The sequence below is a fragment of the Terrapene carolina genome, unplaced genomic scaffold (genome assembly GCF_002925995.2).
Source record: "Terrapene carolina triunguis isolate 2854851 unplaced genomic scaffold, T_m_triunguis-2.0 Scaffold838, whole genome shotgun sequence".
Lineage (NCBI taxonomy): Eukaryota > Metazoa > Chordata > Testudines > Emydidae > Terrapene > Terrapene triunguis.
The window spans coordinates 3,847,788-3,863,852 of NW_020665189.1; the positions used below are offsets into that span (position 1 = coordinate 3,847,788).

Genomic DNA, 16,065 nt, shown 5'->3' on the forward strand with positions numbered 1-16,065 from the left:
GCTGCCTCTCTGGGGCTTGGTGCATTGGCTTTGCGTTCCTGCGGGGAGGAGGGATGGGGCTGATGTTTTGTAAGCTGGTTTTACAGGACGTGGGCACTGAGCGGAGGCTGCTTCTGGTCCCTGTTTGTCTGTTTTTGTGTTTTCTCTCAGATGTTAGTTTGACACAGATTTGTTTTAGGTTTTTTAAATGTTTTTGTTCTCTGCTCTGGTGTGCCCAGGTGGGTTAACCCAGTGAGATGGGGGGAGGCGGATGTCATGGGGATTCCCACATACCATCATAGAAGGACAGGCTAAACTGTCCAGGCAATGAAGGACCCCATCTGCATAGGTCTTGGGGTCATAGAGGATGCATGCTGGGCAACTGGGTGAGTCTGACCAGGCTCAAAGATTTTTCTTTTGTTCTATTTGGGTTTTATTTGTATTGAAATACACCTGCCAGCGTGGTAGAGAGGGGGATGTACAGTGCTCTTTGGAGAGGGTTTGGGGAACTCCCTGTTATTAGACTGGGCAATTAATGACTGTCCCTGGCATGTACAGCACAGAGCTATATTGTTAGCAAGCCCTGCAGGTGCACTGAGCAAACCTCTGCTTCCCCCACCCCCATCTGGGGGAAGGGCTGCTCTGTTTAAATTCCTGGGCCTAAATCTTGTTCTCTTGCCTTTTTGTTTGACTTATTCTGTTAAAGGTTGTTTACTTTGTTTTAAAAGCTTGGTTGAGTTTCTTATTGTGGCCTTGGCCAGTGAGGTCAGACAACTGTCCTGTGAAGCAAGGAAGAGCATGGGACTAGTGCTGGGTGGGAAATACCCCCTGCAGTGCTGCCTGTTCCACTGGCCTAGGCGCTGTTTGGAAGAATCCAATGTTCTCCATTGGAAGCATCCCTCCTGGGCTGAGTTGTGAGCGGAGGCCTTTCCTGAATCCTGCTAGTGCCTAAGTAGGGGAGGGTCATGGCCGCCATGCTGATGGGAGCTGTTTTTAATGAGGAAATGGTGACCACCTCTCTGAGGCACCAAGGTATTTATGAGCAAGGGACTGTAAGGAAATGGCATTTGGGGTTCTCTGGTCCCCAGTGGCATTGATAGTCCATGCCGCTGTGTATGAATGGTCATTCAGACTCTGACTGAAGGGTTGGGAGGTTCTATTAAAGTAGCCTGAAAGGCAACTGCTGTGTCCTGTCTTCTCTGGAGTATGGTGCCAACAGCCTTTTGGGCCCCCCATATGTGGAATGGATCCTACCTCTGTCACCAGTGTTGGCTTGGGCTCAGGGAGAGGGGTCCTTCTCCACTGCTGGAATGCTGAGTCGCCATCCTGCTGGAGCAGAAGGGCTGGTGGGCTTCCATGTCAGCAGCTACACTCTTCCTTCCCCAAAGCCAGGCCAGTGAGGTCCTGTTCTAGAGTATCCTGTGGTCTAGCCTCTGGCTGCCTAGTCCCTGCCCCCAGCAGCATGAGCTCTGCTCTTCCCACTGCTTTATCTCCAGCACTGGCCTGTCCGCTCACATGGCGTTTGGGCCTTGAAAAGCTCAACCTCATCTCTCCATTAGCTAATGCCTGGGGCTGGCAGGGTTAGGGAGGAGCTGCTGGGGTGTAGGGAGAGTTGCTGGCAGAGGGCAGCCACTGCTGAAGGTAAAGTGGAAGCTTAAATGCTTCAGGGAGCAGTGGCAGGTGCTCAGCCTCACTCCTGGTACTGAGTGTCTCCAGGGTCTGTCTGCTGGTGAGCTGCCCTGGCCTTAAAGAACTTGGGGAGGGGTGGCAGAGGCTCTGCTCCTGAGCTGGAGCTTGCAGGATTTTTGAGAGGGTTTTGGGGGTGACTGCAAAGGCTCAGCTAGGAGTGAAGCACCTGCCTCATGGTGGCTGCTCACGTCCTCTTAAGAAACCAACTGCCCCTTCCTTGGGAGTTCTCAGTTCAGGACAGCTGCACCCATTTCCTCTCCTATGCTCCACTGTGGGCACCTACTTAAGTTCTCTGGCTTCCTGCTGTCACCTCATGGTGGTGGCAGAGACCAGTTTGTGTTCTCCCTCCTGGGGGAGGGGGGTTCCATGCTGCAGTTCCCTGCCTGTACTGTGATATTCCCAGCAAGCCAAACTGCATAAACTGGCCACTGTCTGTGCTTTGCTTCCTCTCCATTGCCTATGCCCAAGTAACTGCCTGCAGTTACACCAAGCTGTTTTTAAGCAAGTACATTTATTCTTAATGTGAAAACATTTGAAAACACTAAAAAAACCTCCATGCAAGGTACAGTGCTTCCTGGAGCTCATGCCCACTCCACCCTAGGCCCCTGCTAGCTGTTACAAATTCAGCATCCACAAATATCCCTTTCCCTCTGTTACTAGTTCATAGCTGTCTGATTCAGAACTAGAGCCCAGACTGGGTTGATTGGCCTTTTTAATGATGCAGCTCAGGCCCTTGATCTCCAGCCTCTGCTACAGGTAAGCAGCAGCCTAGCCTCAGGGCCTATGTCTGGCAGGCTTGGTTTTGTGTAAGGGAATTTGCATTAACCCCTCCAAAGTATTTCCCAGGAAACCCACTTCACATTTACAGTTCCAACCTGTTCATTCTCATCTGCCACCTTGTTCAATCTAGTCCTTGAATCCCGCAGCCTCACATCACATGTTCCCCAGTACAGAAACTCCCTTAATTCAATAGGGTTTCCCAAGGATCTGCTGGCGATTGCCCTCTGTCACATTTACCCTCCCCTCTTTTGTCAAGCTCTTCTGCTGTTATGAGACTAGGGGGTTCCCCCTCTCTTAGTGGTAGGGGGGTGGGTAAGGGATGTACACTGGCATCCTTTGGTGATAAAACAGCCCAGCTGGGACACAGTTTGGCTACTCCATGCTGATGAATGTGCTGTCTATGGTGTGGAAAGCCCTGTTGGAGGGCTTGGTGTAGGAGAGCCAGAGCAGAGTACTCGCCTCTCTGGACTCCCTCCCCTCATCTCTGCCCCAGCTCCTAGTGCCTTCCCATGAGGGTGACCTTTCCCCTATCCTTCCTAGCTGAGTGCTTTCTGGAATGGCTTGTAAACTCTCCATGCAAATGGCTCTTGCAGTTAAGGGACTGTGCTCTCTTTTGTGTGACTCGCTCCTGCAGGGGTGGTGTTGCTTTGTCTCTGTCCCAACCTGTCAGGGTGGTCACAGCTGTCCTCTGCATGAACTGGTGCAGGTAACTGTGTGGTCCCTTGGACCAGTTCTGTCAGAGCAACTCTTCAGTATGTCTCCATGTCTAAGTGCTGTTAGGGCTTGAGATGATGGGAACCACTGGCTTGAATGAACCTGCTCTGGTTCTGTTTTCCACCCTACCATGTGCTTAAAATTCAATGTGCTGGCACCCAAAATCACTGGTCACTCCTGGAATTCCAGGCCTAACTTGACACCTTTTTTTTAATGGGGCCTGACTTTGGACAGGGTGATACCAGGTAACCACACTGAGCCCTTGTACTGCCACCCACCTGTCTGTCACTGGTTTCTGGAAAGGGAGGGAGTAGAAACCCATCCTAGGCCAGGAGAGGAGAGAAAGGGCTGTGTCCAGGCCAGAGCAGCTTGGGACAGTGCGCAAGGCAAGCTGCAGCAGAGCACATACTGGTGGTTTTTCCATGGTGTACAAAGTCTAATTTTCTCCCCGCCCCCTTGTCTTCTCTCATCTCCCCCCTCCCCCCCACCCCCAGTATCAGGAAAGCTACAGCCAATGCAGGAGCAGTCAGCTATATAGTGGAAGGTTGGGCTTTTTTAAGCCCTTACGGGAAGGGCCAGATATGTTGATTTTATGAAGTCAAGGGATGGCTGTTTAGTTTAAATAAGTGCTACCAGAAGGCAGTGTGGCATAGCTCCTGGGGCATGGAACTGGGATTTGGGAGTGGGATTCAAGTCCTCCTTCATCCACTGATTTGCTATGTGAGTGCATTACTTAATCTTTTTCTCCTCCCGCCCTTTGTCCAGTTAGAGCGGGGTGGGCAAACTTTTTGACCTGAGGGCCACATTAGGGTTGCGCAACTGTATGGAGGGCTGTGTAGGGAAGGCTGTGCCTCCCCAAACAGCCTGGTCCCTGCCCCCTATCCACCCCCTCCCACTTCCTGCCCCCTGACTGCGCCCATCAGAACCCCTGACCCATCCAACCCCCCTGCTCCTTGTCCCCTGACTGCCCCCTCCTGGGACCCCTACCCCCTATCCAACCACCCTCTGCTCCTTATCCCCTGACCACCCCCTCCCAGGACCCCCTGCCCCTAACTGCCCCCTGGGATCCCACCCACTTATCCAACCCCCCCTGCTCCCTGTCCACTGACTGGCCTCCTGACCCCTATCCACATACACGCCCCCTGGGATTCTCACTCCCAACCCTCCCTGTTCCCCATCCCCTGACAGCCGCCCCCTCCCCCCGCCCGAACCTTTGCCCCATCCAACCGCTCCCTTACCTGCTCCCCTCTCCCCCGACCACCTTACCAGCAACAGGAGCTCGCAGCCACGACACCAGGCTAGAACCAGCTGCGCTCCCGGGAGCGGTGGGCCAGAGCACGGCAGCGGGGGAGGGGCCGGGCACTAGGCGCCCTGGCCGGGAGCTCGGGCTGGGCAGGATGGTCCCGCGGGCTGTAGTTTGCCCATGTCTGAGTTAGACTGTCACTTGGGCAGAGGGACTGTCCTTTTTGTATATGTTGGGTACAGCACCTGTTCCTGCTTGGGGCTGGGATGAAGTGGGGAATTTAATATTTTGTAGGACTATTGTGTGTGCCTCAGTTTCCCCTGTGTAGTACATATTTAACTGGGGGCAAGATAGCCTGACTCTCTGCCAAGAGTAAACTATGGCTACACTACAGAGCTTACAACGGTGCAGCTGCACCTAGGCAGTGCTGTTAGCGCAAACACTATGCTGCCAGGAGAGAGCTCTCCCATCAACTTAATTACTCCCACCCTCCCACCCACCCACCCGAGCAGGGGTGGCTATGTTGGCAGGAGAAGCTCTCCCACTGACATAGCAATGTCCACACTGGTGCTTAGGTTAGTGTAACTAACATCCCCCCAGGGGCTGCTTAGGCCTGGTCTACACTATGGGGTTAGGTTGAATTTAGCTGTGTTAGGTCAATTTTAAAATAAATGCGTCCACACAATCAACCCTGTTCCCTCAACTTAAAGGGCTCTTAAAATTGACTTCTATACTCCTCCCCCGAGGAGGGGATTAGCATTAAAATCAACCTTGCTGGGTCGAATTTGGGATAGGGCGGATGCAAATTGATGGTAGTGGCCTCTGGGAGCTATCCCAGAGTGCTCCAATGTGACTGCTCTGGACAGCACTTTGAACTCCGATGCACTAGTCAGGTACACAGGAAAAGCTGTGGGAACTTTTGTTTAATTTCCTGTTTGGTCAGCGTGGCAAACTCAGCAGCACAGGTGACCATGCAGTCCCCCCAGAATCATAGAGGGTAGAATGTTTCTATGCTCCCCCTATCATTTCCATCCCTGAGGTTATCGCAGATTAGAAGGTGAAAAAAACACACTTGTGATGACATGTTTTCCGAGCTCATGCAGTCCTCCCGCACTGATAGGACACAGCTTAATACATGGAAGCGTTCAGTGGCAGAGGCCAGGAAAGAATTAAGTGAGCATGAAGAGCAGAGGCAGGACGTGATGCTGAGGAAAGCCAGTAAGAGCACAGACCCACGCTGCATCCACTGTATAACCGCCTACCCTCCTCCCCATGTTCAAGAACGTGGGGGGGAGGCTCCGGGCACCCAGCCACTCCACTCTAGAGGATGGCCCAAGCAACAGAAGGCTGTTATTCAAACAGTTTGAATTTTAGTGTGGCTATAATAAGCAATGTGGCCGTGTCCTTCCCTCCTCCCCCACCTCACCCGGGCTACCTTCTCTGTTATCTCTTTTTTTTTTTTTTTTTTTATAAAGAAAGAATGCATGGTTTCAAAACAATAGTTACTTTATTTCAAAGGGAGGAGGGTGGTTGGCTTACAGGGAATTAAAATCAACAAAGGGGGCGGGTTTGCTTCAAGGAGAAACACACACAACTGTCACACCGTAGCCTGACCAGTCATGAAACTGGTTTTCAAAGCCTCTCTGATGCACAGCGTGTCTTGCTGTGCTCTTCTAGTGGCCCTGGTGTCTGGCTGCTCAAAATTGGACGCCAGGTGATTTGCCTCAACCTCCCACCCCGCCATAAATGTCTCCCCCTTACTCTCACAGATATTATGGAGCACACAGCAAGCAGCAATAACAATGGGAATGTTAGTTGCACTGAGGTCTGACCTAGTCAGCAAACAGCACCAGTGAGCTTTTAAAGGGCGTGAGAGTGAGCTGAGTGGGCTCCATGCTTGCTGGGGTATGGCATCTGCATAGGTAACACAGGAAAAAAGGCGCAAAACGATTGACAGATGGTGTTTTCACAGAGGGAGGGGCGACTGACACCATGTACCCAAAACCACCTGCGACAATGTTTTTGCCCCATTGGGCATTGGGAGCTTAACCCAAAATTCCAATGGGTGGCAGAGACTGCGGGAACTGTGGGATAACTACCCACTGTGCACCACTCCATAAGTTGATGCTAGCCATGGTAGTGAGGATGCACTCCGCCAACTTAACGTGCTTTGTGTGGACACACACAATCAACTGTATAAAATTGATTTCTAAAAATCAATGTCTATAAAATCAATTTAATTTTGTAGTGTAGACATGCCCTTAGTCACACCCCTCAGTGACATAACTTATACCGACATAAACTGTAGTGTGTTCATAGCTTCAGAGATACAACCGTGATCAATGCTGAGCTGCCTGGGGCCGTATGCCCAGGGAGAGGCCCAGAAACAATAGCCGCTCCAGTTGTCCATACACTTAGCACCTAGCAACAAAGGGTTGGGGATGGCCCACCCTCTACCGGAAGCCTGTGTGGTGTGACCAACTGGAGAACAAAGGACTGAGGAGAGCCAGGTGCACTTGTTAAGTGTGGGCTGCTGGAGGCAGGAGAGAAGCTTCTGGACTGGGACTAAAGAAGGGGTCAGAGGGCTCGGCACTAACCCACATGACCTATTCTGTAACTTTCTGTTCTGTGGTATCTAAGGGCATTCTATGCTGTGTTCCAGACATCTAATAAACCCTCCTGCTGGCTAAGAGTCACTCCTGAAGTGGGGAGGGGGTGCGTTGCTCCCTTTGGGTGTGCCAGTCTCCCTCAGGTGCCCAATCCAGGGGGACTCAGCAGGGAGCTCATGGCATGAAGCAGGGGAGCTGAAAGCTCTGAGGTTTGATCCTAGGAGACAGAGAAGCCAAGAGGCCTCCCCTAGTGGGAGTGTGACCCAGAGGGGGCTGCCATACTGAAGGGGCTCTCTGAACGAACACTGGGCCTGTCGATCCGTGACAGGAGCCTCTGACTTTTACTGTAATAAAAACATGCCAGAGTTTAAAGTCTTGCTACACTCCCATCCCCTCTGAGGTTTAAGAGCACGTAGCAAGCTGTAGTCTCTCTGCAAGTGGTAGCATCTTTGTTGCTAATTTATAAAAAGCAAAGAGCTTTTTCCCAATAACTGGTCTATTGCTGCTGACTATTCCTTCTTTCCTTCCCCTTTGTTACTCTTAAGAGTGGTTCTCAAACTTCTTGTATTGGTGACCCCATTCACACAGCAAGCCTCTGTATGACCCCCTTATAAATGAAAAATGGGGGGTTAATTTAACAGGGGCTTGGGGCTGTCAGCCTCACACAGGACCAGGCTTTGGGCTCTTAGCCCCACGGAGCTGATAGCTTGTGACCCCCATGTAACCACCTTGTGACCCCCTGAGGGCTTATGACCCCCAGTTTGAGAACCTCTGCTCTAAGAGCTGTCTTTACATAAAGGGGCAGGTGACTCCCCTGCTCACAACATTTTAATTGATCACTGCTAAAATGTTAAAAGCCCCAGCTGCATGTGCTGCTGTTTCCACACATAGGACCCCAAGTGAGGTATAGCAGGAGGGCAAGTTCCTCGCTCTTGCTGCCTATGTGCTTAGAGTTTAGCTGTCAGTGATTTCTGGGGTGCAGAGTAATCCCAGGTGCTGCACAATGGGTAAAATGTACTGACAAACTAGGTACTTGTTCTGAAGAGTTCACAGGCCCAAGGGGCTGCAATAAAGAGAAATAGTGAATGAACAAACTCTCAAACGCTCCAGGTCATAAGAACATAAGAATGGCCACACTGGGTCAGACCAAAGGTCCATCTAGCCCAGTGTCCTGTCTTCCAGCAGTGGCCAGTACCAGGTGCTCCAGAGGGAATGAACAGAACAGGTATCATCAAGGTCTTGTTGCAATGGGTGCTAAAGGGCAGGCTAACAGAAGATCAGTCAGTGAAGCAAGGCCACTGTGGTTGAGTCTGAAGTCACAAGGTGCTGAAAGCTGGATCTTTACAGGTATTTAGGTGCCTCATGGGATTTTTCAAAAGTGCCTAAGCTGCTGTGGTGCCTAAATACCTTTGACAGCCTGACCCCAAATCCTCTCTCGTGGTTTCAAACTCTTGGGCTGATTAGCCAGCCACGGGGCTCTTCCCAAATGCCAGTGTGCCTGTCTCCTGCTGGGTGTTGGGGTGAGGCCTGGCTGTCTTTTGTGCTACAAGTGAGGGCAACGGCAGTAGGTTAAACAAACTGGTACAGCTTTCAGAGTAGCAGCCGTGTTAGTCTGTATCCGCAAAAAGAACAGGAGTACTTGTGGCACCTTAGAGACTAACAAATTTATTAAAGCTACAGCCCACGAAAGCTTATGCTCTAATAAATTTGTTAGTCTCTAAGGTGCCACAAGTACTCCTGTTCTTGGTACAGCTTTGCCTGGAGTCACAGGGCTGCAAGGACACTGTAAGCTGGGGGGAGCTGGCAGTCAGTTTAACCGCGATGGCTCAAAATAGCCACAGGGTGGCAGCTTACCACAAAACATTGAAACAAACCTTGGACCCATTGCATGCAGCAGGAGGAAGGAGAGGAAATAGCAGGGCGTGCAGCTGGGTAAAAGCAAAGTGGTACAAGTGCCTGGAAGGAGTAGGCCTGGCAAGTAAGCACAGCTCCCCTCAGGAGGGTTTTTTTCTCTATAGCTGTCAGGATGGCCGAGCGGTCTAAGGCGCTGCGTTCAGGTCGCAGTCTCCTCTGGAGGCGTGGGTTCGAATCCCACTTCTGACAAACACACTTTTTATTAAATCCACTCCTAAAAGCAGCCTAGAAAGTGGTAAATGTCTCGCATAAGCTGCTGTGCCTGTGATATTATATAGGGTGCAGCCTTTTTCTGTATTCCACAGCCAGGTATTCCAGAGATGGGCAGCATCCCTCGCCTAATGGCAGGCTAGGAAAGCTCGACTGCACAGAGGAGAGTGAGGACAAGCCAGCCTTTGACCCCTCCCCCCCCAGCACAGCCACTGTTCACACTGCCTACATCAATCAGTGATGTTAAATAGCAATTCCCGCTCCCCAAGCCTCAGGAAAGGCAAATGCTGAGGCCTGAAGCTGTGTGACTATCACCATGTCTTGAAGCTAGGAAGCAGAGCCAGGTTCTGCCCCTCTGGCCAGTACAATGCTGCCAGGGTACCTGGAACAAATCCAAGGAAACCCTGGGAGTGTTGGCTCAGATGAGCTATTCTGCTCTGTGTGGCCACTAGGAGGCACTAGGCTGGGTCTGATTCTAACCTTCTGAGTGAAGGCCATTCTAACCAGCAAGCTGTGCCTACATCGCCTGGGATTCTGCCCCCAACTCTGAGCTTCATGGTCTGCCCCCACCTTGCTCTGCTGCCTCTGCCCCCCAGAAGCAGCAGGAAAGGGGCACAGGGTACTTGGCACCAGGCAAAACACTTCCATGCACAGAACTAAGAAGCAATTATACACTAATGAGGATGGCCATAGGAAGCTAAGGCAGGTGGGGAGCTGGGGGCCCTATGGGGTGTCACGTTCAATGCGCATGAGGGGAGGCAGGGAAAAGAGGCAAAAAGGGATCTCTGTTTTTTCTGTTCCTTAGAACCTTAAGGGCAAAATCCCTACTGGTGCCAGGTTGAGAGAGAGATGGGGACGCAGGACCCCTGCTTGACAGCAGCTTAAACCCAAAGCACGGTGTTGAGAACCCAGTGGGCTGGACACACCCCTCCATCCATGGGACAGAGGGGAGGGAAGCAGAGTATTCCACAGCCCTGGCCTTGTTCAAGGGTGGTGGCAGGGAGGGGCCGAGCAGGAAAGGAGGAGCAACAACTCCCCTCACCCCCCCCCCCCCGTTAGTTCCATCAGAAGCTCCAAGCAGCAGGAAGCTGGAGTCAACACCATTCTGGGGCATTGGGGGGGCCTTCTTCATTCAGGCTCCTCTCTGAATCTCTGCCCCAGCAGGCCTCCCCTCTCATGCAGTGCAGACGACTGGAACAGGGGAGCTGATGCTCACAAGGCTGGCAAGGTGGGGGTAAGCCAAAGGAATTACATTGGGCGGGGGGTTGTTTTTTATATATCTCAGGCACAATGGTGGGCAAGGGCCTAGTGCTCAGAGATGGGAGCTTCAGCTCAGGAGCAATGGCTTCTGCTCACTGCCCCTTGTGCTCCTCCAGCTCCTGGCCATGGCTGGGAACCCACCCCTCATTCCCTAGCAAAGTGTTGTTGGCAGTAGGGCTGAGGTCCTAGGGAGCTGAAGGGGGGCTCAGCCCTCATAAAACTGTATGGCTGGAGGGACGTGGTTTGGACACTGCCATTTGAAAGCATTGGCCTTAAGCTCTGCCTCAGTTTCCCTCACTACAGCCTGAGGCTCACACTTTGCCTTCCAGAGTGCTTTGAGAGATGCCATGGAGGTGCTGCTGTCACACCCTAATTTATGAGAGGAGAAATCAAAGCCCATTAGGGGGACCAACAGGCAACTGGCTGAGTGGGGCCAGTTCTCCAGCAGTTATGTGGAAGGAGACATGAATGCCAGCAGCCAACCAGGAGCCCAGCACATGGAAAGCAATGGCAGAACTGGCCTTGGCGGCACTAGTGTGCCTTGGCTGTTAGCTGCTCTGGGTCAGGCTAGTCATTGAGGTTGCCCAATAGAAAGCCTGGATTGACCTCCCAAAATGCACCATTTTTTTACAAGGTGTTACCAACCGGAGATGGCCCTGCCCCTTGTTCCTGTGAATGTTTTCCAACCATGGGAGGCCATATGACAGGGGTGGACAAACTTTTTGGCCCGAGGGCCACATCTGGGTGGGGAAATTGCATGCATGGCCATGAACGTAGGGGTGGGGCAGGGGATTGGGGTGCAGGAGGAATTGCGGAGTGTGTGTGGGGGTGCAGTGTGCAGGAAGGGGCTCAGGGCAAGAGGTTGGGGCAGAGAAGGGGTGTGGGGTGTATGAGGGGGCTTAGGGGAGGGGTGCAGGGAGGAGTGCAGCAGGGGGCTCAGGGCAGAGGGTTGGGGCAGAGGGGTGCAGGGTGTATGATGGGGCTTAGGGAAGGGGGTTGGGGTGCAGGAGGAAGTGTGGAGTGCAGGAGGGGGCTCAGGGCAGGGGGTTGGGGTGCGAGGTGAAGGAGGGATTCAGGATGCGGGCTCCAGCCTGGCGCCGCTTACCCGGAGTGGCTCCGGGGTCACAGCGGCACGCACCGGGGCCAAGGCAGGCTCCCTGCCTGCCCTGGCCCCACGCCACTCCCAGAAGCAGCCAGCACCATGTCCCTGCGCCCCCTGGGGAAGGGGGTGGCAGAGGGCTCCGCGCGCTGCCCTCGCCCATGGGTACCTCCCCCCGCAGCTCCCAGTGGCCGGAGCTGCGGGGGGAGGAACCCACAGGCGAGGGCAGCGCACGGAGCCCTCTGCTCCCCCTCCCCCAGGGGCCTCAGGGACATGGTGCTAGCCGCTTCCAGGAGCAGCGTGGGGCCCGCAGCGCCATGCAGGTGGCAATCTGACAGGCCATATCCGGCCCGCGGGCCATAGTTTGCCCACTCCTGCCATAGGACATTGCGGACCATGCCACTTCCCTGCCTGGTGCTGTCCACATGAGGACCACTGGCCTTCACCTTGCGCAGCTGCCAAGCCAGCACGCTGCACCAGCACTAACCCTGCCAAAGCAGGGGTTCCCAAACAGCATCTACCCCAGGCGGAGGGACCAGGCCCTTGCAGAGCAGTTTGGAAACTGCAGCATGAGAGACGAAGCCATAGAGGCCCTAGAGCCCACCTGTCCCTTCCACCTAGAACAGAGCAGAGGCAGGAGTTCACAGCACACAACCCCCACAGTGCCCTAAAGGCAGCCAAATGTGTTTTATTATGAAAGTCTGGAATGAAACACTGTATGAATGTCCTGAGCAGGAACAAAGACGGGGGACCAGTCTGCCCGCAGGCTCCATCCCCACCCCCGCCCAGCAGAGAGGGTGGGGGATGGTGCCATGTACTCACTGCAGAGAGACAAGCACATGGAAGGCAGGAGTTTAAAAGTTAAGTGAAGGACTTTGAGGTTCACACATTATGTGAATGCAACAGTTAAAAAGCTGCCCTAGAACCAGTTTTGCCATCCGCCAAGGCTTGGATGTTAGGCAGGACAGGCCCACCAGGGCTTTGGCTGGGTTGAGCCGGTTGCAGTGGGAGGGCCTGCCGGCAGGGTCAGCCCTGGAGCTACAGAATGGCACAGCGGTCAGGTGGGTCCCTGTGTGCAGCTACAATCTCAGCCCCAGGATTGGTCCGTGTCACACCACGTGATCCCAGGCAGGGAATTTTCTTTGGGGGGAGCCAGCAGGTCCAGCTCGGTGTCATTTGCCGTGAACAGGATTCTCTGGCTGATCTTCTCGATTGTCTCCACCTGGAAAGAGGAAGCCACTGAGAAACCAAACCCACCACCTCCAGCACCCAAAACCCAGGGCTCTGCTAGAGGGAGCCAATGGACCCATAGGGATCAGTACAAACTGCACCCAGCAGAGGGCAGTGTGCACATCACCAGACAACCCACTGCACCCTCGTCATCCGCCCTTTCCCTTCTCCTGCCATGGCCCCCAGTGGCCTGAATCCACATCCACACACCCACACACTGCAGAGGAAGTACCTGAAAGCCTAACTGCTGCAGCCAATCATGCAAACTGTCCAGGATTCTCCTGCCATCAAAGATAGAGGCTGGTTTGAGCATCGCCTTGTGGATTCTCTCATACTCCAGCTCCTGGTGCAACACATAGAGGGGGAAAGGGCTTAGCAATAACACCCTCAGCTGCAGCCACCTCATCCGGGGCTGGGATTCTCAGACTGAGTTATGCAAGGTCCTACCTGGCTGGGACTGCAAGAGGAGAGCACCCCTCACAATGTCACCTGCATGGGACCTTGAGGAACATGACATGGAAGCCCACCAGCACCCTGGCCCATCTCCAGCTAAGCACCAATCAGCACCCAGCCAGAGCTCTTGGTGGCAAGGAGACCGGACTCATTCCCACCAATTAGAGAGGCCAGCAGCAGAGTGACACTGGCCAGGATCAACTGCAGGCCTTGTGCTGCAGGGCACCAACTGGGAGGTGCGTGTCAGGGACAAGACATGCACTTACAGGTATAACTGTGGGGTAACAGCTTCCTTTGAGTCATCAGACGCTACGTGCTGCTGGAGAGGGGATGCTGGGCTCAGCCACATCTCTGGCCAGTCCAATCCAATCCCACTGGGCAATCCCAGGTTACTGGGCGTTGTTACTGCAGCGAGACAAACTCAGCCACTTACCAGCTCTCATTCACCTTTTGTGCTGAGCTAATAAAACAAACCTTTTGAAAAGGCACTGGAGTCACACTCGTTGCGGCGGAGAGTCAGCTCAGCCCAGGGTGGGGCAGGGAGTCCCTTCTCCCCACCAAGTGATCTGCAGCGATCAAAGCGAGAAGGCTGCCCTTCCCCACACCCTGCCCCAGTCACTGGAATGCAGTCCCCTTGCTGAGCCGTACTTCACAGACAGGCAGCTGATCCAAGTTCCAGGCCCGGATCCTCTCCTTGTTCACATCCACCATGGTGACAGTGATTTCTGGGCACATCTGGGCGATGACACTGCACATGGGGCCCTGGATGTAGCCCACGCAAATGCAGCTTCACCTGCACCATCATCGCAGCAGGGCCAACACACCCAGGGACAGTCCAGACTGCAGGAAGCCTCTTAGCCTCATGCAGAGCACACAGCGGCACCTTCAAGATAAACCTCATCTGCAGCCACCAGCTTCCTGCCAGCCAGTCCATCCTCCCCACCCTGCAAGGTAGAAACCATCCTGTGTGGAAATTGACCAGAGAACTGGGAGGCAGGGAGCATTCCTACTAGGGTTGAAACAGGTCATCACAGTCACACAGACAAGAAGAAAAAAACAGAATATGTTCTAACATGGTTTGAACCTATTTCTGTAGTGGGGGAGGCCCAGATTACAGCTGAGTCAGAGCACCTGGTTACAACACTCTCCAGTACAATCTAAGGGTGGGGGTGAAGCATCAGAGATGGACCACAGCTAGAGGTGGGCTACCAGCTGTGGCAGGCTAGTGCTGTGAGGTGGTACAGAGAATCACTCTTAGATGCCTGGCTGGTGAGTCTTGCTCACATGCTCAGGTCTAACTGACTGCTAGGTCTGGAGTCAGGAAGGAATTTCCCCATGTCAGATTGTCTGGGGCCTTGCGGGTGTGTGTTTCATCTTCCTTTGTAGCATGGATCCCCGGATCATCTGGCCATATTTTCACCTGATCAATTCCCTGCCGTTACAGGGGTCTCAGGCAGGTGGCATCTCTGTCTGTCCTGTTCTCTGCCTGTGGCACACAACAGTTGAGTCTCTTGAGGGCTAAAATACTTTAGTTTGACTAAAGCAACAGGGACATTTGGGTGAATATCATGGCCTGTAATGTACTGATCAGACTAGCTGAGCTAATTGTCCCTTCTAGCCTTAAACTCTATGAATCAATGAGTACGTCCAAGGCATTTGCCCACGTAGGGAAACAAAGCTGAGGTCCTACATACCCTACACACTGGAACCATGTCAGAACTAGGTTCCCAGCTCCATCATAATTGAACGCACGAGGACTTACTGAGTTTTAACAGGTTGGCACATGTTTGACTTCATACATGGCTCATGTCCACATCGACATGTGAGAACAACTCTACAGCCCAATGGCCAGAGCACTCACTTGGGAGACTGAGGTTCCAGTCCCAGCCCTCTACTCCAAAGAATAGTTCATCACACAAAGCGGAACAGCTTCTGCAGGAGAGACTGAGAGCACCTCATGCCAATAACGTGGGGTTAGGGCAGGCACTTGGAAGGAAGGAGACCTGTGTTTCGAGCCCTAGCCCAAAGTGAGGATTCAGACCTGGGTCTCCCACATCCCAGCTGAGTGTCTATCCACTGGGCTAACATGTTTAAGGGTGGCAGGGACAGCAGCGCCTCCACTGGCCATTTTGTGACTCTAGGCATTTACAAATACTCAAAAAAACCCAACCCATTTTGTTCACCCTGAACCAGACTTTTTCAAATTACCAACAATTCTGCTGGGGCTAGCGAGGGCAGGCAGGCAGGCAGGGAAGTTGGAGGTCTAACGGCAGCTTGGTGTCAGAGGGGGAGGGGAGGGAGAAGAGGAAGCAGAGGAGGGAAGGCAGGCGGGGGTGGGGCTCCTCCTAACCAGGTTTGGATGAAGGTCTGTGAGCACCGCAGCCTGCCCAGCTCAGAGGGTCTGTCTTCAAGGCCAGTACATCCTTCCTATAACCTCAACTGCATGAACTCCCTCTTGTATCCTAGACAATGGCACCTTCTCTTCCTCGCCTCCCCAGCAACTACACATAGCGAAGAGCTTGGCAAGGCTCCGTCCGTTCCCCAGATCCCCGGTGCTCAGCTCCCAGCTCCTGCAGCACAAATGCCATGCAAAGAGATCTACTCCACCGCCAGCCCAAATCAGTCCCTGTGCCGCTTTCTGCCCATTTAAAAAGTGACACAGGTAAAAAGAACCTCCCTGAACTCAGGGTCTGGCTCGCTGCTGCCTGAACTGTTCCCTTCCAGGCCGCTTAGAAGGGCAGGGCTATCCCCAGAGGGGCACAGGTCAGCCAGCCCCAGCCCCTCCACAAGAGGCTCTCATTATTCCTGATGGTGAGAAGCCAGGAGGCCGCATTTCCTGTTTTGTGAGGGAACCTGGTGCCACAAGGCTGCCTCGGACATCTCAA

The 16,065-nt window shown here is 53.4% G+C and overlaps 1 non-coding gene across 1 annotated transcript; it reads left to right on the plus strand.

Annotated features, from left to right (window-relative positions):
- Nucleotides 1–9,034: 9,034 nt before the first annotated feature.
- Nucleotides 9,035–9,117, plus strand: TRNAL-CAG. Its single transcript has one exon. It is a non-coding gene; the product is annotated as a tRNA-Leu (tRNA).
- The last annotated feature ends 6,948 nt before the right edge of the window (nucleotides 9,118–16,065 follow it).